The sequence below is a fragment of the Pan troglodytes genome, chromosome 1 (genome assembly GCF_028858775.2).
Source record: "Pan troglodytes isolate AG18354 chromosome 1, NHGRI_mPanTro3-v2.0_pri, whole genome shotgun sequence".
In the NCBI taxonomy this organism is placed as follows: domain Eukaryota; kingdom Metazoa; phylum Chordata; class Mammalia; order Primates; family Hominidae; genus Pan; species Pan troglodytes.
This window is the reverse complement of record NC_072398.2, coordinates 71,046,767-71,073,080: the sequence shown is the minus strand read 5'-3', so window position 1 is coordinate 71,073,080 and position 26,314 is coordinate 71,046,767. Positions and strand designations below refer to the sequence as shown.

Below are 26,314 nucleotides of genomic sequence, written 5' to 3'. Positions count from 1 at the left end.
AAATGCTTTCTCTGTACCTATTGAAATGATCATATAGTTTTTGTTTTTAATTTTTTTATGTGATGTACCATATTTATTGACTTGCATATGTTAAACCATCCCTGCATCCCTGGGATGAAACCCACTTGTTCATGATGCATAATCTTTCTGATGGGCTGTTGGATTTGGTTATCTAGTATTTTGTTAAGGATTTTTGCATCTATATTCATCAGGGAAATTGGTCTGTAGTTTTCTTTTTTCTTATGTCCTTTCCTGGTTTGCGAATTAGGGCAATACTGGCTTCACAGAATGACTTAGGGAGCATTACCTCTTTCTCTATCTTTTGGAATGGTTTCAGTGGGATTGGTACCAATCCTTCTTTGAATGTCTGGTAGAATTCAGCTGTGAATCTATCTGGTCCTGGACCTTTTTTTGTTGTTGGTAATTTTTTTATTACTGATTCAATCTCTCTGCTTGTTATTGGTCTGTTCATGGTTTCTATTTCTTCCTGATTTAATCTAGGAGGGTTGTATGTTTCTAGGAATTTATCTATTTCCTCTAGATTTTCTAGTTTGTACTCGTAAAGGTGTTGGTAGTAGCCTTGCATGATCTTTTGTATTTATGTGGTATCATTTGTAATATCTCCAGTTTCATTTCTAATTGAGCTTATTTGGATTTTCTCTCTTCTTTCCTTGGTTAATCTCACTAATGGTCTATCAACTTTGTTTATCTTTTCAAAGAACCAGCTTTTATTTCATTTGTCTTTTGTATTTTGTTGTTGTTGTTGTTTCAATTTCATTTGGCTCGGCTCTAATCTTTGTTATTTCTTTTCTTCTTCTGGGTTTTGGTTTAGTTTGTTCTTGTTTCTCTAGTTCCTTGAGGTGTGACATTAGGTTGTCAATTTGTGCTCTTTCATGCTTTTTGATGTAAGCATTTAATGCTATGAACTTTCCTCATAGCACTACTTTTGCTGAATCCCAGAGGTTTTAATAAGTTGTGTCACTATTATCATTCATTTCAAAGAATTTTTTAACTTCCATCTTGATTTCATTGTTAACCCAAAAATCATTCAAGAGCAGATTATTTAATTTCCACGTATTTGTATAGTTTTGAGGGTACTTTCTGGAGTTGATTTCCAGTTTTATTCCACTGTGGTCTAAGAAGATACTTGATATAATTTTGATTTTCTTAAATTTATTGAGACTTGTTTTGTGGTCTTCATATGGTCTATCTTGGAGAATGTTCCATGTGCTGATGAGAAGAATATAGAATACTACAGGTGCTGGGAAGAATCTCCGTAAGTATCTGTTAAGTCCAATTGTTCTAGGGTATAATTTAAGTCCATTGTTTCTTCATTGACTTTCTGTCTTGATGATCTGTCTAGTGCTGTCAGTGAAGTATTGAAGTCCCCCATTATTATTGTGTCACTATCTCATTTCTTAGGTCTAGTAGTAATTGCTTTATAACTCTGGAAGCTCCAGTGTTAGATTCATATAAATGTAGGATTATAATATCTTATTGTTGGACTGATCCTTTTATCATTACATAATGTCCTTCTTTGTATTTTTTTTTTAACTGTTGCTGCTTTAAAGTCTGTTTTGCCTGTAAGAACAGCTACTCCTGCTCTCTTTTGGTTTCTATTTGTGTGGAACATCTTTTTCCACCCCTTTACCTTGAATTTACACGAATCCTTTTGTGTTAGGTGAGTCTCTTGAAGATAGCAAATATTTGGTTGGTGGTTCTTTATTCATTCTGCCATTCTGTATCTTTTAAGTAGAGCATTTAGGCCATTTACATTCAATGTTAATATTGAGATGTGAGGTACTGTTCTATTCATCGTATCAGTTGTTACCTCGATACTGTTTTTTTCATTGTGCTATTGTTTTACAGGCCCTGTAAGACTTACGCTTTAAGGAGGTTCAACCCTGGCCTACAGAATTGGGATAGTTTCTAAAAGGTAAAAACTTTTGGTTAGCAGGATGTTGTCATAGGTGAATTATATTCATCACATCATTGATCTAAGTTTATCTAAATCTTAGATACCACTACAAACCTAATGAAATGGCTAACATTCAAGGAAACAACTGACAAGACTAAGTTTTGGCAGATGCAGAGCACCTGGAACTCTCACACACAGGGAATGCAAAATGGCACAAGCACTTTGGAAAACAGTTTGCCAATTTATTAAAAACTAAACATGTAGTAGCAAACCAGTGCAAGCAAACTCCCAAAGTGTTGAAACAGAGAGCTCAACTTTGGGCACATTTGTATGCCAGAGCACCAGTTTCTAATCCAGAATACAGCCAAAGAAATGGAAAACCTGTGTGATACGGGCTTTGATAGGAATGTAGTAACAACAGCCTTCTCTTCAAAACCATAGGACATAGAAACTGAAACAGAATTGTTTCTGAATAACTGAGGCATAGAGAAACAGCTGCTGATATAATCGAAGTTGCCTCTTTTTGAAGGGGCATCAACATCTGTTCTTTTTAGAATTCTGCACGGATTTATTTTAAAGTTATCATTCGGTAGCAGCTACAATTCAATCCTTGCCTTATATCATTCTTGCTTCATGATGTTATCTAGGCAAAAATGGAGAATTAGGAGAAAAGTAAAACCAATCACACATCTGTGTAAATTGTCTTAAGTTAAACATACATCTAGCATATAACCCAGAAATCTCAGTCCTAAAATATATAAAACCATATGTCTATACCTGTCATGAATGTTTATAGAAGATACATTCACAATCACCAAAAAACTGAAAATAATCAAATGTCTGCATACCGGTGAATGAAAAAAACTGTGGTACATCCATACAATGAAATACTACTCAGCAATAAAAAGGAATGGACTACCGACACATGTAGCAACATGGTGCACCTCAGAAGCATTATGCAAAGAGAAAGAAATCAGACCCAAAAGGCTACATACTGAATGATTTCATTTACATGACACTCTGGAAAAGGAAAAATTAAATGGGAAGAAAACAGGTCAGTGACTACCAGTAGCTGTGGAGCAGGAAAAGGAGACTGATTACAAGGCACAAAAGGGAACTTTTGGGGGTGACGGAAATGTTCTTATATCTTGGTGGGGTAGCTACGTGCTGTATAGGTTTGTCAAAACTCAGAGAACTGTACATCTAAAAAGGGTGAATTTTATTATACATAAATTATATCTCAACAAACTTAACTTTTTTAAAAAAAGTCAGACAATGTGGTACTGAACATAAAAATAAATAAATTTTTGAAGTTGAGCATCAGCATAAGCCCTTAGAAAATAGAACCTAATCAAAAGTTATGCCCTAATGCATCAGAGGGTTGCAATCCCAGGGAGGCAAGGGTAACAGAAAAAGTAAAACAAACCAAGGAGAGAAGGAGAGAAACTACAGGGCACTGTGTTACTGATTTTGAATTGGTTGTAGTTTCAGGGGGACATGTAGTTGGCTGTTGTTCACACGGGACCTCTATAGAGAAGCCATTGGATAGAGGCAATGGTTGCAAAAAAATAAATAAATAAATAAAAAAGGCTGGGCAGAGTGGCTCACACCTATAGTCCCAGCACTTTGGGAGGCTGAGGCGGGTGGATCACCTGAGGTCAGGAGTTTGAGACCAGCCTGACCAACATAGTGAAACCCCATCTCTACTAAAAATACAAAATTAGAAATGAGTGGTGGCAGGCGCCTATACTCCCAGCTACTCGGGAGGCTGAGGCAGGAGAATCACTTGAACCTGGGAGGCAGAGGTTGCAGTGACCGAGAACATGCCACTGCACTCCAGCCTGAGCAACAAGAATGAAACTCCATCTTAAATAAATAAATAAATAAAGCAGCAGCCATATGAAACAGTCAACAGGGAGGAGAAAAGGCAAACAATTTATCTCCTTTCATTCCTCCCAATGAAAAGCTTGCCCAATGGAGTAAAATATCCATACTTCTGAACTGCATTGCCCAGACCCTGCATACAGTTTCTGGGGAAGCCAGAAGCTTCAACAGGTCCATTTGGATCAAACCTCTGTACCAGCGCTGCAGAAGCTCCTGTATGATGAACACAATGGTGGCCTTGCCTCTAGGATCAGCTCCCAACCCAGGAAAGCACAAGGCAATCAATGATGTTAGGAGATGCATCCTAGAGATAGTGGTCTGGGCTGTATGCATTGTAGGATCAGCTATAGGAGGCATCACTGGAAAAGCATGACAAGTGGCCAAGGCCTGGGGCAGGTGGGGCCAGTAGATATGAGGAATTCCACAAACTGGATCTAGAACAATGGGCTATAATTAATAGACCTTCTAAACTAAAAGAGTAGTTTCATTTTTAAGAATATGCCACAGATACACTAAGAAAATTTCAAGCAATTTCTATCCATTAACAATTTCTATCCATCTGTTCATATGATGATCTCACTTGACCTTTAAATAATAAATAAGTTCAGATCTGTGAGGTTAAATACCGTGTCAAGCTGACACATTCAGAGACAGCTCCCTACAGAAAACAGACACTGCACATCAAAATAATACCCTCCTCTGGACAGATTACAGGACCAATTCATGATCCACCCACCACAGCATAGATATAATCCTTCAGAAAATAATAAATTCTAGGTAGAATTCAAAATCTAAAGACTGTCTTATAATCCTTCCCTCTGAGACATCAAAGCAAAAATGTTACAGTTGAGGGGAACTGAAAAAGCTCAACTCCATATTTTATCATGGAAATATATTATGCTTTTAAAAGGTTACTATATTCATTATGTGCTTTTACATGTATCATGTTATTTAATCCTCATAATCACCCTAGGATGCAGGGTATATTACTGCCCCTGCTACAGATGAGAAAACTAAGGCACAAATATGTGTAATTTGCCCACAGCCAGCGTCTGAGCGCTGTTGGTCTGAGCCCAGAGCCCCACACACACACAGTCATTCAACAGGTATGTGAGCACCTGCCAGTAGCTGGAGATATAGAGGTGCAGACAGCACATGGCCCTGCTTGCACAGAGTTTATGCTCTATGGGAAAGACAGGCATTAAAGAAGTAATCACAAGTAAATAAAGGACAAGCAGAGTCCTATGGAAGTTCACACCCTGTGCCTACTCAAAAATCTATGGTGCAAAGTTTGTGGTCATATTAGTATCAACTATCAAGGTTAAATCTGCAAGTACACATATTCAGGAGAAAATACAAGCCAGTCAGAAATACTAGTGCATTTTAGTTTGTATTTTCTCTATACACAGTACAGTGGTCATTTTCCAAACCCAAACAGGTCCTGATAAATAACTTTTTCCAGTTAACTAATTTACACGTTTACTGATTTACTCATTTAATATTTTTCTTACCCAGGCTTTAAAGTTCAGTGAAATTAATTATATATTCATTTAACCATCTTCATTTTCAAAAGAACAAAGAACAAAAGAACAAAATATATAAATTCTGGTACTGTTTAGGAAAATATAAGAGTATAACTATAACATAGTTAAAATAATCTCTTTCACACAGATAATTCTATGATAAATAGATAAACTGCATCCTATAGAATAAGGCTTCTCAGAAGTGACTTCTTGGCTTGTTTGAGGAGAGAGTTTGACAGTCATAAGAAGCCCAGATTCTGGCATCAGATGGAGCAAGACTAGATTTACTTCCTACCTATAACTGGACAAGGCTCCTAGCCTCTATAAGTCCTGATTCTTTCATCCGTAAAATATAATAAAGTTGGCATACCTCAAAGGGTTGTTGTGAAGGTTAAAGGAGATAATGCATGTAAAGTGTTTAGCATAGTTCTTGACCCACAGTAAGCACCTAATGTATATGAGCTGTCATTCCTATTATGAATCCTCTAAATGGTTTGCATATTGAAAGAAACAGAAAAAGAAGACATGGTAAATGGATGGTATATGAATGAGATGCTTGAAATGTGTGAGGGAGCATGGCCTAAAGAGCCACCCGATTACACCAAGGGCAGCAGAGTGAGAACAACTCTATACATCCCACATGCAGAGACCTCACTGGAAAGGAGAAGGGCAAATGGAAGCTGACAGGTGGTTAGTAATTACATAGTCAATTCATGTTTACAGAGGAGAGAGAACTTCAACGGGGATAATTAAAACAATAATCCACCTCTGGCTTTCGTTCCTGCCTAAACGGCACCTAAAAGACCTTGAGAGAGAAGAGACAGTTCAAACAGACACTTGTTTCCACTTCTGTATGCCTACTTGTCCTTATCCCTTATCAACAGGTATAGCCTCAGGTTAGAAGTCACGTGATAAACGCCACAGGCTGGAAGGGGACCCAGAACTTGGGGTTTTCACGTTTTAAAGCCACAAGACCTCTGCTTAAAAGTCTGAAAAAGTAGTTAAAATGTGCAGCTACTCAAACCCTAGCAGCGATGGGGTCCCACAGCCCAGGCAGCTCACATCTATGGCTGCTGCCCTAGCCCCACATCCCTGCTGTGGCTCCTGCAGCACCGTCTAAAAACCACTCATCACATCCTCCTGCTTATTTAGAGAGGCAGAAACTGAAGTCAGAAAAGCAAGGGGATTTCCACAAAATAGCATGGCTGGAGGGATGAGCCGTGACTGGCATCCAACCAGTTTTCTACTGGCCAGTCAGGTTCTCTTCACCATTGAACACCATCTTCCTGACTTACATATTAAAAAGATAAAGAAAATAAGCCATGTTTGAAAAGAACGGGTCTCCTCACAGAAAGAAACAACCATGGAAGGCTGGTTAGCAATGAAGTCTGGCATCGACAGCTTGGGCTCCACTAATCTGCATTTGAACAAAATATCACCTCCATCTATGGCTGACAAGAGTTACCAAGACAGTTTTTTGAACATTAAAATAAATTAAGTCAAAAAAATAATAAAGATTTCACAGTGAATGCCTAACAGATTCACATTTACAACTATATTGCATATGCATGCTCACAATTACACTTCAGAGGAAGTTTAAGCCACATTAATGAGACTGGGGGGAATGAAAAAAGGTAGTGAATAGCCAACAAAATTAACTACAGTGACTAATGGATGAATTACAGTCTTATGATGCCAGGCATTATTTAGTGTTCTCCTCACAGAACCCCAACTTAGATCATCTGGTTGTGCTTTAAAGCATCTATATTTTAAAACCAAAGGTCACGCCAAGCACTTTCTTCTTAGGCTTGTATGTTGTAGAGTTCAAAGTTCATATCAACACGTGTAAATCATTTTCTAAAGAACCATAACTTTCCTCTATTTGAGGGAGCAGTGATGCACACAGAGCCCTCAAATTTCGGCTTCACATGGCCTTCATGGATTCAGATTCACATTAGGCCTGAGTTTACAGCCATACAACCCAGAAGGCTGGGAAAAATCCTGTGACCCTGACACCTGTGCAATCCCACTATTCTGTGTTGCATTTTCATCTTTTCCTTTTATAAAAAGAGGACTGATAGCATCCAGAGATAAACTGCCCAGTAGCTTGCACAAATTATTTCCTGGCCTCATCTGCATCACATCCCTTAAGTGCGTCTCACCTCGTCCAGCTTGAAAACCATTCCGACATATAGCTGGATGCACCCTTGCTGGCAGTACTGAAGCACTGAAGATAGGCTCTTGGAGAAGATGGGAAAGTTCATATCTTTGTATTGACCACAGTACAGGCCCATAGCAGAGATATTCTTCAGGAGCAGAAGGTTGGCTGGTTCAGAAGCAATGTTTCCTCCAGCAAATCCCACCACCACAATCCTGCCCTCCCATGCCAGGCTGAGGAGAAAGAGAAGAAGAAAAAGAAATTATAAAAAAGCAACATACATTCACACCCATTAGGAAGGCTAGTCTCGTAAAATAACAAGTGACAAATGGCGAGGATGTGAAGAAGTTTAAGCACCTGTGCACTGTTGGTGGGATTATAAAACAGTGCAACTACTATTGAAAACAGTATGAAGGTTCCTCAAAAAATTAAAAATAGGTTCAGCAATTCCACTTCTGATATATATCTAAAAGAATTGAAAGCAAGGTCTCAAAGAGATATTTGCACAGCCATATTCACAGCAGCACTATTCACAATAGCCAAGAGGTAGAAGCAGCCCAAGTGTCCATCAACAGACAAATGATAAACAAAATGTGATATATACATATAATGAAATACTATTCTGCCTTAAAAAGGAAGGAAATCCTGTCACATGCAATAACATGGATGATCCTTGAGAACATTATGCTAAGTGAAATAAGCCAAACACAAAAAGACAAATACTGTATGATTCCACTTATATGAGATATCTAAAGTAGTCAAATTCGTAGAAACAGAAAGTGAATGGTGGTTACCAAGGGCTAGGGAAAGGGAGGAAAGGAGAGTCGCTGTTTAATGGCTACAGAGTTTCAGGTTTACAAGATGAAAAATTTCTTGAGATCTGTCACATAACAATGTGAATATAATTAACACTACTGAACTGTACACTTGAAAATGGTTAAGATGGTAAACTTTATGTTATCTGTTTTTTACCACAATAAAAAAAGTAAAATGAAAAAAAGAGCAATGTACATTCATTCACAGAGAGAGAAAGTAGGACAGAGGTTACCAGGGGTTGGGGAAGGGGAAAGAGGCAGTTAATATTTAACAAGTACAGAGTTTTTGTTGGGGATGATTATGCAACATTATGACTGTATTTAATGCCAGTGAATTGCACACTTACAAATCATTAAAATGATAAATATTAGGTTATAGTATATTTTACCAACATTAAAAAAACCAACATGTATTAAATCCACAGCTGGGCAGTCCTCTTGACCTTGCAGACTGGCAGGAGTGAACCATCATTTATTACTTTGGGCTTTTCAGTAAAAAAAAAAAAAAAAAAAAATATATATATATATATATACACACACACACACATATATATACACACACACATATATATATACACACACATATATATATACACACATATATATATATACCATAAGCAAAGTATTAGGGAACCAAAGGAACTAGACAATTTTATAAGGGGGCCCACTTAAAATCCAGGCTGTTGAGCCAGGTGCAGTGGCTTAAACCTATAATCCAAGCACCTTTGGAGGCCAAGGCAAGAGGATCACGTGAGCCCAGGAGGCCAAGACCAGCCTGGGCAACATAGTGAGACCTTGTCTCTACAAAAAATAAAATTAGCCAGAACACGATGAAACCCCATCTCTACTAAAATTACAAAAAAATTAGTCGGGCGTGGTGGTGGGCGCCTATAGTCCCAGCTACTCGGGAGGCTGAGGCAGGAGAATGGCGTGAACTCGGGAGGCGGAGCTTGCAGTGAGCAGAGATAGTGCCACTGCACTTAAGCCTGGGTGGCAGAGAGAGACTCCATCTCAAAAAAAAAAAAAAAAAAATTAGCCAGGCATTGTGGCACATGCCTGTAGTCCCAGTGATATGGTTTTGCTGTGTCGCCATCCAAATCTCACATTGAATTGTAGTTCCCCTAATCCTCACATGTCGTGGGAGGGACCCAGTGGGAGGTAATTTAATCAAGGGGGCAGTTACCTTCATGCTGTTCTCGTGATAGTGAGTAGGTTCTCAAAAGATCTGATGGTTTTATAAGGGGCTTTCTCCAGCACTTCTCCTTGGCTGCTGCCATGTGAAGAAGGACGTGTTTGCTTCCCTTTCCACCATGATTGTGAGTTTCCTGAGGTCTCCCCAGCCATGCTGAACAGTGAGTCAATTAAACCTTTTTCCTTTATAAATTACCCATTCTCAGGTATGTCTTTATTAGCAGTGTAAGAACAGACTAATACACCCAGCTACTCAGGAGGCTGAGGGAGGAGGACTGCTTGAGCCCAGGAGGTCAAGGCCGTAGTGAGCCATGGAGCCATGATTGCACCACTGTGCTCCAGCCTGTGTGACAGAGTGAGACCCTATCTCAGAAAAAAATGGAGAATCAAAACTATCTATTTAACTACCTCAACCAATTTGTGGAAGAAAATTGGGCAATGTCATTCCATAGGTTGTACTGAAACAACTCAGTTTGAAGATTATGAACTTAGGAAGCAGGAATAAGAAGACATACACTTTAATGAGGGAAGGACCATTTGCTTTATACAAAGACTTACTTTAGGATTCCTTTAACACATGTGCCTCTTTAGAGAATTTTAAATAAACTACAAAAATGTGTAAGTGTTCTGTAGCCCAGTATGAAAATTCCCCTACGGTACCATTGCTAAGCAATGAGTTACAGAAACAACTTTTGCAAACATCTTTGATATAAAATATGTGCATATTTGTTTGGCTTTTGCTTTTTGCTTTTCTTCTTTAGAAGGGAAATGAGAAGCTATTGCAAAAACACAATTATCCAGAAGGCAAGAAGGAAGGCAAGAGATGGGCGAGTTTTACCAGCTGTCTATCCTGGCTTTCCACTTGGACTACACACTCCTTCCTTTGCTTCTCCTCTAAGCACAGCACCAGGCACAGTGCAGAGATGAGCAAACATATAGACTGCCTGCCACTCAGCTCAGGGGCTAGAGAACCAACTGGACCCCTTTTGTGGGTAGGCTGCTCTCTGCTTCTGTGGCTTCTACCTGAAACTGAGATAAACTACAAAATTATGCTTGCCAGGACGACATGAGAAATGAAACCAATGCTATCAGAGTACTCCAGAATCCTTGGTTGAAAACAGAATGAGAATTGGTGTGATACAACACTCCTACTAAATCTCCAGTGATATTTTTTAAATAAAACAAGTCAAGGAATTATCTACGCTGCTGGCTGCTTCAGAAAGCAGTAAGATCAGAAGAGCCTGTAGTTTGGTCCACAATGAACTGGGAAAAGGGGAACTGCCACCCCAGTAATTCTAATAGCTGAACAATGCCCTCTGCAAGAATTCCCCACAGACATGGATATAAAGTAGTTAGTGAGAACTGGCATAGCTGAATTTAACACATGAATAATTTCTAAAGCATTTGGCATTGCCAACTAAGAGAGTCTGCAGTCATTTTTTGGATATTTTCCAGATGGGTATTTTGTTTTTGCTATATATAAGCATTTCCTGATTTTCTCTGCTTCTATTCCTTTTCACCCACCCACTTGCTGTTCTCGTTGATGCTGATGCCTACAGAAGAAGTGAACAGCAAAGATGAGAGAGAAGCAAGGCCAGAAGGAAGGCAGAGATCAGGAAAGGTTTCAGCTCCAGCCCACTCTAGACAGACCACCCCATGCACCTGCGGAGAGCCTCCAGGCAGATGTCTCCTCCCACCATGTCGATGGCCACATTCACCCCGCCCTCGCCCACCAGCTTCCTCACTGCATCCTTCAGGCTGCCCTGACTGTAGTTCACGCTGGACTGCGCACCCCTCTGCATCGCCAGCTTGCACTTCTCGTCACTTCCAGCAGCAGCTATATTACCTGCATCAAGAACACAAGATATCTGATTATCCAGAACATGTCCCAAGAAAGGGGCACCCCACCTACCCCATCTCCAGCCAAAGGGTGCTACTCAAGGAAATCATTGTGACCTTGCTGCCCTGGCACTGGCCTTGAGCCCACACATCAGGCCCAACACACAGACCATCCCACTGGCCCCTCCATGCCCTACTAGCCATGAGGTCCACATTTCTAGGAATCCTGGAACCCTAACAAGGATAGCTAGAAGGTGGTTCAAGAGACATTCAGAAAGTCTTCTCAAATTCAAATGAAAACCACCATTTATTGAGCATCTACTATGAATCAAGCAGTAAGGATACAAGATGGATCCTTTAGAGCCAAGAAAGCAAGATACAGCAGAGTGATGGGGGAAATAAACAGGGGTCCAGAAATGTAAACAAGAGGTACCCAGTCTAAATCTAGAGGATCAGGAAAGACTTCCTAGAGGGTAAAACATGATTCAATAGAAAGATCTTGAGGTTAGAGAGACCTTAGTCCAACTTCTGGCTTTGCCACTCACTAGCTGTGTTGACCTAGGCAAAATACTTAGTAACAAAACAACATTTTGTTACTATTTGCCAGTTAACATTCTAAACATTTTACGTATATGAATAACTCATTTAATTGTAATAGCCCAATGAAATATACAGTATTATTATCCTTGTTTTATAGATGAAGAAACTGAGGCAAAAGAAGTTAAGTAACTTGTTGCCCAAGGAAGGTCGCACAGCAAATGGGAGACAGCACTGGGGTCCAAACCTAGGTAATTCATCTCCAGAGTCCATGCATTTAACCTCCATACTGCCTGCCAGCTTCTCAAGGTTTCAGTTACCTCATCAGTAAAGTAAGACATTTAAAAAATTATCGGAGGCCAGGCACGGTGGCTCACGCCTGTAATCCCAGCACTTTGGGAGGCCCAGGTGGGCAGATCACAAGGTCGGGAGTTCAAGACCAGCCTGGCCAATATGGTGAATCCCCCATCTCTACTAAAAATACAAAAATTAGCTGGGCATGGTGGCACACACCTGTAGTCCCAGCTACTTGGGAGGCTGAAGCAGGAGAATCGCTTGAACCTGGGAAGTGGAGGCTGAAGTGAGCCAAGATGTGCCACTGCACTCCAGCCTGGGCAACAGAGCGAGACTTCATCTCAAAAAAAAAAAAAAAAATTCACGGGCTGGGCGCGGTGGCTCACACCTGTAATCCCAGCACTTTGGGAGGCCAAGGTGGGCGGATCAGAGGGTCAGGAGTTCAAGACCAGCCTGGCCAATATCGGGAAACCCCATCTCTACTAAAAATACAAAAATTAGCTGGGCATGGTGGCGTGTGTCTGTAGTCCCAGCTACTCAGAAGGCTGAGGCAGAATAATTGCTTGAACTTGGGAGTCAGAGGTTGCAGCGAGCCGAGATCTTACCACTGCACTCCAGCCTGGGCGACAGAGCAAGACTCCGTTTAAAAAAAAAAAAAAAAAAATTATCTCCAGGCACAAGCTCAAGAGAAATAAAGGAAAAAGAATTAAATGGGACACTGTATACAAAGCACTTGGAAAACAAAGTGTTAGATAAACTGAAGCCATTGTTACACCATGCAATCATTTTTTCTATTTGAACCTCATAAGAACATTATTGAGGAGATATAATTACTTCCAGTTTCCAGACAGAGACATAGACTCAGAGAGGTAAAGCAATCAACCAGGGTCATCCAGGTTGCAGGTGTTAGAACAATTACTCAAGTCCACTGCTGCGTTACTCCAAAGCCCATGCTTTTCCACTCCATCACCCTAGGAGAAAGCCATACCTAAGGCCCGACACAGATGGCATAGATGGTGGTGAGCCATACTGTGGGGAATTCTGGGGTTTGGAAGTCTCCAGAAAAGCTGCAAACACTCAAGCATTGCCTAGACGTGCCTCACCATGGGGCAGCATCCACTAGCCCAAGCACTTTAGTCTCAAAGTGAATTTGCAATGAAATACTCCAAGAACACTGGTGCCCTTAAAAGATTCCAAACTTACTCATAACTATTTGAAACTAAAGGCTTCCCTCAAATATTCCCTGGTGGAACCCTGAAATAGTTGCAGTTCACTGAGGGCTATTAGCAAACAGTGCCACAGTGGGCAGACACTGCTCTAGGGTCAGGCACCTGAATTGAATCCCGAGATTCTCACTAGGTCTCCATGGGACCTGCAGTGAACCATTTTCTCTCTTGGTGCCTCGCTTTCTTGATCTGTGAAATAGGGATAATAAACACTTACACTGCCCACATCCCAGGGGCTTTGTGAGGATCAAGGGTAAGATAATTGCCGCGGAGACACTTTGGAAGCAATATGAAATGCTGTGGATTCGAGGTGTAATCAAAATGACCTGTTCCACATAGGTGGCATGGTAACATTTATATTTTTGTTTGCTTTTGTTTAAAACCATTATTGAGGTTCAAGAAAATACAGCTTAGGTTAATTTTAATATATTAATTAAAGTGAGCTTTTCTATCTACTATTTATAACAATTTATAACTATTTAAGACAATTTGTACAATTTTATCTTCCTCGAAATGTTAAATAACCAATAGTTCTAGACAATAAAACCAATTATAGTCTCTCCCCCAGACAGGAGCTAAAAGCCCATCCTGTTAACATGAAATGTGTTCATATCACTTGAGGAGCCTCCTGGTATCTATGATCACTTTCAGAACTCACATGTCCTTCCCAAATGGAACTTAATAGGAGAAAGGAGAGATGTCCCCTAAAGGAATTCCAGACCAATCCAATTATTTCCAAACCTATATACCCAGCTGCCCTCTGGCTATCCAATTGCATGCTCCACAGGAATCTCACATTCAACACAGCCAAAACCCACCTCACTATTCCTGCCTGTGTTCTCAATCTCAATTAGATGGCAACTCCACGAGTTAACTTAGTTTGCTCCTTCCCACTCAATGTCTAATAATAACAGGATTCTTTTTAAAGAGATTCTTACTGACATGCCCCGCCCTCTAATAGGCACTGCACGTGTAATCCCAGTATTCCCACAACAACTCCATGGAGAGAGCATTCTTTTACAAGTGAGAAAACTGACGATATTAAGCTGGAGGCAGAGCTGGAATTTGAACCTACGTCAGGCTAACTTTAAAGTCCTTGTTCTTTCGACTAGAGCAGGATGCTCTCCAGGTACCAAATTATCTATTTTTTTTCCACTTCAGTATCTCTCAATGCATTGTTTCCACTACCTTGGTTCAGGTAGCCTATCCTAATCCTGGCTCAGATTGCTCCAAGAGCCTGTCCTATTGCTTCCAGACTACCCTTGACCTTTCCCCTATCCCTCATCCCCACGGCTACCAGAGTGAACTTTTCCAAATGCAAAAATATCATGTCACTTCCCTACTTTAAATCCTCAACTCCTCTCAATAGCTTCCAATAAATGTTCAAATTCTTCAGCCCCACACAAGGGCCTCGTGATCTTATCTCTGCCCTCCTCTCTAGAGCCACCTTCCACCATTTCCCCCCAGGTCCCTGGCTCCAGAGATACTATTTGCAATTCTCTGAATGCATCATGCTAGTTCCTAGTTCTCTATCTTCTAATAAGTCCTCCCACCACTGAAATGGCCTTCACTTCCCTTCTTCCTCTATTCAACTGCCACCAATTCTTTAAAAGTCAGTTTAAATGTCCATCTTCTCCAAGAAATCCCCCTTTTCCAACACTCACAGCCTCAGAAAGATACTTCTGAAGAGACCTAAGTCTTTTTTCATTATTTTATTCATTCATTAATTTAAGAAATAGTTCTTGAGGGCCTACTATGTTCTAGGTACCATGCTAGGTGCAGGACTACAGAGATGAACCAAAGAGACACTGTCACTGCCTTTATGGGGATTACAATCCGGTAAGAGGGAGACAATAACCCGATAATGACACAAGTAACCACACTCTGAGCTATGTATTATGAAAGAGAAGTAGAAGGCGCTATGAAATCATATATACAGAGGAGGGAGAGGGGCCTCACCTAGACTGAGGGACAGAGAATACTTCTCTGAAAAAGTGACATTTGAGTTTAAATCTGAACGACAGCTCTGAGAATTACAGGTAGAGAAAATAGCATGTGCAGAAGGCATGAAGTGGGTCAGACCTTGCCAGGGTCTAGTAGCTGGAAGGATGAGTGATTTGCTTCTAGGCCCCCTCCCTAGTCTGTAAGCGAATAGATGGCAAGACCCTGCTCTGGGTTACTTTATATCCCCAGTGCCTTGCACATGATTTTTAATCAATGAATGAATATATTGTTTGAATAAATATATGTTTGAAAACTGGAGTTATGATTTTTTTAAGTGGTGACTCTAACATACAAATAACCTTGGCCTGAAGAACATTTGTTGCCACATCACTGCAAGGCCTGTGGCTCCAGCTGCTGCCGTCACTAAAACAACTCTGTGCCAAAGAAAGATGAATACTACTTCAGAAACCTTCAAAAGTCAACCAGTAATATGATTTCACAAATATTTTAGAAACAGAACATTTTAAAGCAAGAATGTTAGAGGTCGTTTCATTCAAACCTTCATATACATCTGTTCTCCACCCTGTAAGCTTACGGATGTGACCTCTAGATTAGTGCTAATTGGGTTCAGTTTTGAAGACCTCCCAGGAAAAATATTCCTGAATCTCTCTAGGTAGCCTCTCCCTCATATCAGTGGCAACCCTTCCTTTGAGCTACCACTCCAATTTATTCTTCAGAAATTCTATCTTAAAATCCTTCTCATATTAGATACTGCCCAATGTTACAAGGTGATGAGCATGTAATGGCCACTGCTCAACTAAACCCACCTCTCTGAAGCAATTCTGAGTCTCAGCTCTCTGAAAAGATCAAGAAGTAGTACGTATGCTCCAGGTAAAGAGTCAAACTTCAGCACCTTTTCTTCTGAAATGTCCCATCTGACACACTCAACAAGGCCTCACAGAAACAAATACCATAGGCCTCTAATAAACTCAGAGTGAAATGGGTTTAAATAAACCAACTATCTACACTTTAATATCTTTTATGAGATCTCCAGGGCGGTCACATTTCAGAGAGGTATTTCTCCAATTCACAATGGCCAAGTTCACAGCCTATCATCTCCTCTCAGACAGAAGGATGTCCTCACAGTCAAAAAACCCCAGTCTCATGTGGCTACCTCCCTTTGGCCTTTCCTCAGCCAAAAGGAAGGGAAGGGAAGGGAAGAGGTGGGGCATGGCCTTGTCGGACACTTCTGATATCAAGAGAAGGGTACTTTCTAGCCTTCTGTCATCTACACAGTCCTTACCCAGGCTGGGTACGGGCCCAGTGCTCAAGAGCAAAAATCGCAGTGCCATAAGTTATAGGGAGGACAGCAGCTTCTTATAGGGAGACCGTTTCTGGAATCTGCCACAGGTCCTAAAAAAGAGATAACAGTGACTTACAGATTGAGTGTATGTACCTAAGTCATAAAGGCTGCTCAGTAAATATTAGGATTTGATTCAGTGACTGATTTGTAAAGGGAAACACTTGCTCATAACCAAGCCCAGTGGAAGTAAAAACTAAGCAAGCTGTAGCAGATTTCAGAACTTGAATGCATCAGACTTCAAAACCCCAAGGCTAGCATCTGGCTCAGAAAGGGGCCAACAGGTAGAGAATGGAACACAGATCACTGTACTGTGATGGGTGAATGGTCTGGTATGTCAGTTTTACCTCAGTAAAGCTGGTGGGGACAATTGTGTACTGTCCACCACCAGGGGGCACCATTCACACCCTGCACAACCATGCTTGACTACCCTGGCTGGCTCCATTCCCAGGGCTATCTCTTTCATAAGCTTTGTGTCCGGGAGAAGCCCATTACATCCAGCTCAATGCCCAAAACCAGCTTTTCTACTAAAACTACCTAGTCCAAATGAACAGCCAGCTCAAGGACTCAGAAAACAAAACGTTGTTCTTCATTAAAACACTCAATGCAAACAAAGCTCTGTGCAAAGTGTTGTCACATTAATGAAGAGAAGGAGTTTAACATTTGAAAAAATGAAGTGCTTAGCTGAGAAACAAGACATGACCAAATAAATACAAAGAAAAAGAGGGAGAGGGGAAGACAGGAATGAGGGATAGGTGGAAATTAAAGAAAAACAAAGGAGAAAAAACATCTTCAACCATTAATCTTGAGTGGTACAAATACCTTCTGGTCAATGACGCATTCTTCAGCCATACAATTAAAGTTTCTTGTGCCAATAACTCTATCTCCCTAAAGGAAACATACCATTAAGGATATGTGCAAATGTATGACCTTGCATTCCTTTTCCTGAGTTAATCAAAAAAGAAAAAAAAATGCACATCTCTGACTCCATAAGACACAGGTTGGTCTTAATTATTCAGAGTTACTGTTTAGTAAATAAAATAATAACTCTCTCAATACCACCACCAGGCTGTGAAGCCAATTTGAGTGAGCACATTTGAGACGAAGAGAGAGAGTAAGGGAAAGGTTGATTTGAATTAGAAGCCCAGTCTTAATTTCACAAGAGAATAAAATTCTCTGTCCTCTTGGTTAAAGACTGAGGTGCCGCCTTTTATTCATAATGAAAAGTTTAATGCAGCCAGGAACTTCCAATTACTTCCTTTCCCCAGAAAGAATTTTGTTTCTTACCTTTCTAGTTAGGTTTCCCTTTGGTGTCTGCAGGCAAAAGCCAGTAGAAGCAAGACCCTTTGGCTACAAATGAAGTTAGCATATTTTTCATAGCTACATATACATTGATTCCCTAGACTTCAATTAATTTACCTCTTTAACTGTCCTGACATCTGTGCCTGTCTCCAATACTGTCCCAGAAAACTCCATTCCTAAAAACACATTGTTTAAAGATTAGGTTATCTGTAAAACACAACACCATGGAGATGAGAAAACACTGATCGACAGGCTATTCCAACAGCTTTCGGAGCTGAGGATTTAGGTGCCCCTCCTCCTCTCCATATGCAGGTAGAGAGGTAAGGTGTTATACTCAAAGCACAGGAAAGTAAACATAAGATTTCACCATCACAACCTGGGAAGCTATAGCAGTCTCAATCTTACCATGACACAAATGAAAATTTCAAGAATGTGCAAAAGCACAGAGAATCACAGGTACACAGGTACTTTTGACCCTAATCACTGGGACCTCCTATAGCACCCCAGTGACAATGTTCATCCTATTTATTTATCTGTTTTCAAGTCTCTTCTGCTGGCCTGTAGGGCCCTCAAGGACATGAACTGTGTTTATTCAGACAGTACTTGGCTCAACTGGATGAACTGGTGCTGTCTGCCCTTTCCTCTTTCACCTCTGAAATTTCTGAATTAATGATCATGTTTCCTACTTGAGCTGCCAGGGGAATAACTCAATTGTGTATGACATCTTCCCCCCAACCAGTATTTCAGCAAATATAAACAGAAGGAAATGGTTCTAACTGTCGAGATACAATCAAACACCCTGAAAACAAAACACGGTAACTATTTGCAATCACTCTATCTTTCATGATATATATCTGTATAAAATGTACATGTACTATATACATGCTAAGCTATACTTACATCCCTTTAAATAAATTTCAACAACAAAAATCAGTCACTTGTCCACATGTTCATGATCTAGAAGTAGATTGGGAACAAAAATCAGGCAGAGGGCTGCTAAGAAATCCACTCTTCTTCTCTCTGATCCTTTGGCATTAGGTTTTGTTTGTTTGTTTGTTTTGTTTTTGAGATGGAGTCTCACTCTGTTGCCCAGGCTGGAGTGCAGTGGCATGATCTTGGCTCACTGCAACCTCCGCCTTCTAGGTTCAAGCAATTTTCCTGCCTCAGCCTCCCGAGTAGCTGGGACTACAGGCGCACGCCGCCACGCCCGGCTAATTTTTGTATTTTGGTAGAGACAGGGTTTCACCATTGTTGCCCAGGCTGGTCTTGAACTCCTGGGCTCAGGCAATCCGCCCGCCTCAGCCTCACAAAGTGCTAGGATTACAGGCGTGAGCCACCATGCCCGGCCTGGCATTAGGTTTTATTGGGAATGTGTCTGTGAGGCTGAAAGTTTTAGCTGCAAACAGATGTCTGTGATCCTTCAGTGAAGAAACAAAATTGGGGCAATACCCAGCAAGGAAAGGGAACGAATGGCTAGGACCAATGATAATTCTGGTGAAAATTCATTTGTTCATTTCTTCATTTTTAGAGTATTTATTGAGCACCTACTAAGAGCCATGTACAATGCTAAGCTGGGGGATATAATGTTGATCAAGACAGGCATAGACTTTGCCCTCATGGGGCTCACAATCCAGTGATCCCAATACACAGTGAGATGGACACATATAACTGAAACATCACCGATGGCAGGCAGACACCAACAGAGCACTGCCTGAGCCCAAGGGCATGATTCTGAAAACTCCCTGTATCTTTTTTTCCTGAAGCAGTCACTTGGTCTCCCCATACTCACCAGGTATGAAGGGAAGATGGGGCCTTTCCTGATATTGATCATGGCAGATCAAAATATCACCAAAGTTAACTCCACAGAAATGGACATCAACTCTGACCTACGAAAGAAATAGAGCAGCAAAGCAGAATAGTACACATCCACAGAGACAATGTTCATTCAATCATACCAAAATAGTTACTGAATGACAACGACATGCCAGGTACTAAAGTAAGAGCCGGCACACACTCATGGGCAAGGCCTCTGCCTTCATGAAGCTAAAGTATAGGAAGGAAAACAGATATTAACCAGATAATAATGAAGATACATATATTAAGTTATAACTCCAGTACCAAGCATTAATGATAAAAAATATATGGTGCTATGAAAGCACATAATGGAAGGATTTGACCACTTAGGGAAGTCTGGAAAAGCATTCCTAAGTAAGCAACACTTTGAACTAACAACTGAGAGTTAACTATTCAAAATAGGAGGTAAAAGCCTTGGCACAGACAAAAGCAATGGCATGTACAAAGACACTACAGTGGGGACACAAGAGACTTTGAAGGCTTACTGAGGATTTTTTTTTTTTTTTTATGAGACGGACTCTCACACTGTTGCCCAGGGTGGAGTGCAGTGGCATGATCTCAGCTCACTGCAACCTCTGCCTCCCCGGTTCAAGCAATTCTCCTGCCTCAGCCTCCCAAATAGCTGGGATTACAGGCATGCACCACCACACCCAGCTAACTTTTTTTGTATTTTTAGTAGAGACAGGGTTTCACCATATTAGCCAGGCTGGTCTCGAACTCCTGACCTCATGATCCGCCTGCCTCAGCCTCCCAAAGTGCTGGGATTACAGGCGTGAGCCACCACATCCGGCCTCCTTACTGAAGATCTTAATTTTCATACTAGGAACAATGGGAAGTCATTAATGAGTTTTAAACAGAAGGGTAAAATGATCAGCTGTTTGGGGAATCTGGAATCCTTCACCCTAGACCCAGATCCCCAGCCTCTATGTTTTGTGATAGTGCCATAGCTGAGACAGACCTACAGCAGTGTAGCCAGTAGTTTCTCTAGGCCTTGTAAGCCCACGGTTCTCAAAATGTGGCCCCAGACCACTAGCATCAGTATCACCTGGCACAGGCCAGGCACAATGGCTCATGCCTGTAATCCCAGCACTTCAGGAGGCCAAAGCAGGAGAATCACTTGAGCCCAGGAGTTCGAGACTAGCCTGGGCAACCATCTCTACAAAAATAAAAATTAAAAAATTAGCCAGGAATGGTGGCATGTGCCTGTGGTCTCAGCTACTTGGGAGACTGGGGTGGGAGAACTGCTTGAGCCTGGGAGGTCAAGGTTGCAGTGAGCCATGATCATGCCACTGCACTCCAGCCTGAGTGACAGAGTGAGACCCTATCTCAAAAAAAAAAAAAAAAGAAATTCAAATTATCAAGCCCCATCCCAGACCTACTGAATCAGAAAACTCTGAAGACAAAGCCTAGCGTTCTGTTTTAACAAGCCCCAAGACCAGGGGTTCCCATCCCCGGGGCCACAGACCGGTAGGCTGTCAGGAATCCAGCTGCACAGCAAGAGGTGAGCAGACAAAGCAAGCATACCGCCCAGCTCTGCCTCCCGTCAGATCAGTGGCGGCATCAGATTCTCATAGAAGTGCGAACCCTATTGTGAACTACACAGGCAAGGGATCCAGGTTGCGCACTCCTTATGAAAATCTAATGCCTGAGGATCTGAGGTGGAACAGTTTCATTCCAAAACCATCCCCTCCAACCCCCATCAGTCCATGAAAAAACTCTCTTCCACAGAACTGGTCCCTGGTGCCAAAAAGGTTGTGGACCGCTGTGCTAGACAACCATTGTCATAAACCAACACATCCCAACAGGGGTTGGAATTACTGGAAGAAATGAAAGCTGAGACACCAAAGGGATGATATTGATTTGTTTGTACAGAGGTGGCCATATTGGTGAGAAGACATTTTTATCTACAAAATTCATTCATTCAACAATTTTTTAAGCCTCTGCCACATGCCAGGAACCATTTTAGACTTAAGGGATTTAGTAGTGAGTAAAACAAACATAGTCACAGCTCTCATGGGCTAATTCCTTACAATGCAATGTCTAGGACAAATAACAGAACAAAGGAGCCTAGCCCTCAGCCTGGACACATTCCATGCAGGACACATCAGTTATTGACAGGCATACACAGGGCACACATGTGTTCTCCAGCCACTCCACCTAGATTTAAGGATGATTTGAGGATGAATGTCGTTCAGCGTGTGAATCCCAGGAAGTAGATTGGCTGCCATCATGTGCTCATTCAAATAATCCGTGTTAGCCATGTTAGTTAACAGGCTCCATGCTGGTAACACTTCAGGGCTATGGCTGCCTTTCTCCCTCTCCCTGGCGGTCTCCAACACTGAGGCCCACTGCCTGCTTCACGCTGTCTGAGGTTCTCATCTCCACACCAGATGACACTGTGTTACTAGAGTGGTCAATAGGCAAGGCCAAAGTGATGTCCACATTTCAGTGGACCAGCTGCCCACATCCCTAAACGAACCCCATCCCAAATCTCTGCAATATACCAGAAGCGTATGTTCACATGGAAACACGGAGGTTACCGGGCTGGTTTCTGGGAGGCAGAGGCCGAATAATTCGATTCCGGCACTGAGGTGGAAGGAAGCAAAGGATGAGGTCCATGTACCTGTGTTAAACCAATAACTTGCACGTACAAAGTCGTGTGCAAATCAGAATTCTGTTTCTAAGGCAACAGCTCTGAGCATTGAGAAAGAGGCCTATAGGCGTGTTTTGGGAGAACAATCTTCCTTTAGCACTTTAGACCTTAGAAAGGGCTTCAGCCCCCTAGCTATCCCAGGACGAAGTTGCCCTCCACTCTCTCGGTCGCCCCCTCGCTTCAGAACTGGGAACTTGATTCAAGAAGGGAGCCTGCGGGGAGTGTGTGGTGGCGGGGAGAAGGGGAGGGTAGAAGGGGATAAGCCAGCCCCCTACCTCGTGAGGCCCGACGGGGCGGGGGCCACCTCTTCAATGGTCAGGGGCTTCTTCAGCTCTGCGCAAATCGCGGCGCGGTAGTGCCGGCCGCTGCCCTGTCCGGCTCTCCTGCAACACAGAACAAGGGAAGGGTCAGTCGGGCAGCCCCGCCGGGAGCACCCCGGGACTGCCTTGCGGGGCTCAGGGAGGAGTCGGGGTTGCACCTGCAGACCCACGCCCGAGGGAGGCACTGCCTGCAGAGCACGGCCGCCAAGGCCAAGCCGAGCGAGGGGCGAGGGGGAGTGGCCAGAGCGCGGCAGGAAGAGCCGGACAGCGCCGCCCAGCCCCGGGAGAGCGGAAGGGCGGCCCGCGAGGCCTCCTGGCGACGCGCCCTGGCAGCCACGACCCAACCCCGGCGGGGCAGCTCCGGCCCAGTGCGCCCGGCTTCTACGGCAGCCGAGCCCAAACGACCGCGCGAGCCCCCTGTTGGGCCTCTCTGGAGGTGGAGCCGGCTGGAAGAAAAAAAGAATAAAGGAAAACACCAGGAAACGGAATTCGATTACCCGAGATTAACCTTCTTTGGCATTTTTGTAACAAATTTGGGAGACTTTTTTTTTTTATAGTTTCAACTTTTATTTTAGATTCAGGGGCTACATGTGCAGATGTGACCTGGGTATATTGTGTGATGCTAAGGTTCAGGGTACGAATCATCTCGTCACTTCGGTGCTGAACATAGTACCTAATAGTTTTTCAACCCTTGCCCCCCTCAAAATTGGGAAACTTTTTAAACCACACTTGGCGACATTTAAATAGTGGCTCTTGGCTGGGTGGTTCACGCCTGTAATCCCAGCACTTTTGGAGGCCAAGGCGGATGGTGGCCAGTGTCTGTGGTCTCAGCTACTCAGGAGGCTGAGGCGGGAGGGTCGCTTGAGCGCAGGAGTTGGAGGCTGCGGTGAACTATGATCGCACCACCCTGAGTGACAGAGTGAGACCTTCTCTATAGATTAGATAGATAGACAGACAGACAGATGATACATAGATAAAGGTTATTGGGTCCTCTGCAGTGCAAAAAATCCTAAATGCACAGGTAAAGGCTTTATTTATGTATTTATTTTTGAGACAGTGTCCTGCTCTGCCACCCAGGCTGGAGTGTAGTGGCACTATTTCGGCTCACTGCAACCTCCGCCACTTAGGGTCAAACCATCCTCCCACCTCAGCCTCCCATGTAGCTGGTACTATAGTTGTGCGCCACCATATCTGGCTACTTTTTGTATTTTTTTAAAGACGGGGTTTCACCATTTTGCCCAGGCTGGTCTCGAACTCCTGGCCTCAAGCGCCCTGCCCGCCTCAGCTTTCCAAAGTGCTAGGATTACAAGTGTGAGCCACCACGCCTGCCTAGGTAAAGGCTTTAACGTCAGCATTTGAACACCTTGTTAGAGTTCAATTCTTGTTACTAATTTTCTCACATTTGCAGGACCATTTACAATAAATCCAAAGAGTTACTAATGATCCAATGTTGAATGAGCCTACGCAAATCCAAATAATACTTCCAGTTAAAATCAGACCAAAACCCACCACGGGGAGAGTGGAAGGGCATTGGTTCTCATGTCCCCAATGCCAGTATTATGCTTGGCACATAGTAGATGCTCCATAAATGATTGTTGATTCGAAGACCAACACAGACCATTCACACTAGGTGAATAAGCACCCTCTGGAAAAATTGAAAATATACAATATAATCTGTGAAATATTATAAAATTGGGTAGATCTCTATTGCAACAGTAACCAAATATTTATAGGCTAGCTATATAAGAGAAGCACACATTATGTTGGAGAGAATATTTCGTTTGACAGGTAACTTTTAAAGACAGCTTGATGTCTTTAAAAGACATCTGGCAGAAGAGTAGTCTCAGGTTCAAGCCCAGCTCTCCCACTTATTTGCGGGTTTAACATTGACATTTGTTGGCTCTCTGCCTCAGTGAACTCCTCTGTAAAATGAACACATCGGGCAGAATAATCCCTAAGTTCTAAATTCCTTCTACTTTTTGACAGAAACAGAATTCCCTGATAGAGCATGACCTGGAAGGCATGATCAGGAATGGAATAAAGGGAAAATGGAGAGCAAAACTGAAGTAGGAATGAACTTCTGAGATTATAGCCTAAAGGCTCTGGGGAAAAGGAGTCCAAGAGCAAGGTCCTCACCTTGGATATACAACAGAGCTTACTGTTATTTTAATAGCACTCACAAGGAATTTGAGAAGTCATTTTAGTCCTCTTCCCCTTCCCACAAGAGGAAGACTAGAACAATGACTAGAAGCTGAGAAGATGAAAAAACTTGTGTTTCCAATGAGACAAGAAAGCACTTTGTGAACTGTTAATCATTAGACATATAAAATCAAACCAGGAATAATGGAGAAATACTAACGTTATCATCAAAGTGAACATTCTGGTTGCCAAATAACAGTGAGCAACTGGGTGCAGTGGCTCACACCTGTAATCTCAGCACTTTGAGAGGCCGAGGGAGGTGGATCGCTTGAGGCCAGGAGCTCACAGCCTGGGCAAGATAATTGTCAGGCCTCTGAGCCCAAGCTAAGCCATCATATCCCCTGTGACCTGCACGTATACATCCAGATGGCCTGAAGCAACTGAAGATTCACAAAAGAAGTGAAAATAGCCTTAACTGATGACATTCCACCATTGTGATTTGTTTCTGCCCCACCCTAACTGATCAATGTACTTTGTAATCTCCCCCACCCTTAAGAAGGTTCTTTGTAATTCTCCCCACCCTTGAGAATGTACTTTGTGAGATCCAGCCCCTGCCCGCAAAACATTGCTCCTAACTCCACCGCCTATCCCAAAACCTATAAGAACTAATGATAGGCCGGGCGCGGTGGCTCACGCCTGTAATCCCAGCACTTTGGGAGGCCGAGGCGGGCGGATCACGAGGTCAGGAGATCGAGACCATCCTAGCTAACACGGTGAAACCCCGTCTCTACTAAAAATAGAAAAAATTAGCCGGGCGTGGTGGCGGGCGCCTGTAGTCCCAGCTACTCGGGAGGCTGAGGCAGGAGAATGGCGTGAACCCAGGAGGCGGAGCTTGCAGTGAGCTGAGATCGGGCCACTGCACTCCAGCCTGGGCGAAAGAGCAAGACTCCGTCTCAAAAAAAAAAAAAAAAAAAAAAAAGAACTAATGATAATCCCACCACCCTTTGCTGACTCTCTTTTCGGACTTAGCCCGCCTGCACCCGGGGGGAAATAAACAGCCTCGTTGCTCACACAAAGCCTGTTTGGTGGTCTCCTCACATGGACGTGCATGACATTGGGTGCTGAAACCCGGGACAGGAGGACTCCTTCAGGAGACCAGTCCCCTGTCCTTGCCCTCACTCCTTGAGGAGATCCACCTGCAACCTCGGGTCCTCAGACCAACCAGCCCAAGGAACATCTCATGAATTTCAAATTGGGTAAGCAGTCTTTTCACTCTCTTCTCCAGCCTCTCTTGCTACCCTTCAATCTCCCTCTCTCGCTACCCTTCAATCTCCCAGTCCTTCCAACTCCAGTTCTT

The 26,314-nt window shown here is 42.6% G+C and overlaps 1 protein-coding gene across 6 annotated transcripts in view; it reads right to left on the bottom strand.

The window, feature by feature from the left end:
• Positions 1–25,906, bottom strand: part of SEC16B (SEC16 homolog B, endoplasmic reticulum export factor) — a 111,980-nt gene extending 86,074 nt beyond the window's left edge. For all 6 annotated transcript variants that reach the window (XR_010151749.1, XM_063795132.1, XM_063795145.1 and 3 more), the window contains exons 1-8: positions 22,977–25,906; positions 22,774–22,881; positions 19,781–19,877; positions 18,109–18,167; positions 17,512–17,577; positions 16,633–16,742; positions 11,152–11,335; positions 7,488–7,716 (exon numbers count right to left, since the gene is read on the bottom strand). The gene's annotated coding sequence lies outside the window, so the exon portion shown is untranslated. The remainder of the gene's footprint in view (positions 1–7,487; positions 7,717–11,151; positions 11,336–16,632; positions 16,743–17,511; positions 17,578–18,108; positions 18,168–19,780; positions 19,878–22,773; positions 22,882–22,976) is intronic.
• Positions 25,907–26,314: the final 408 nt, after the last annotated feature.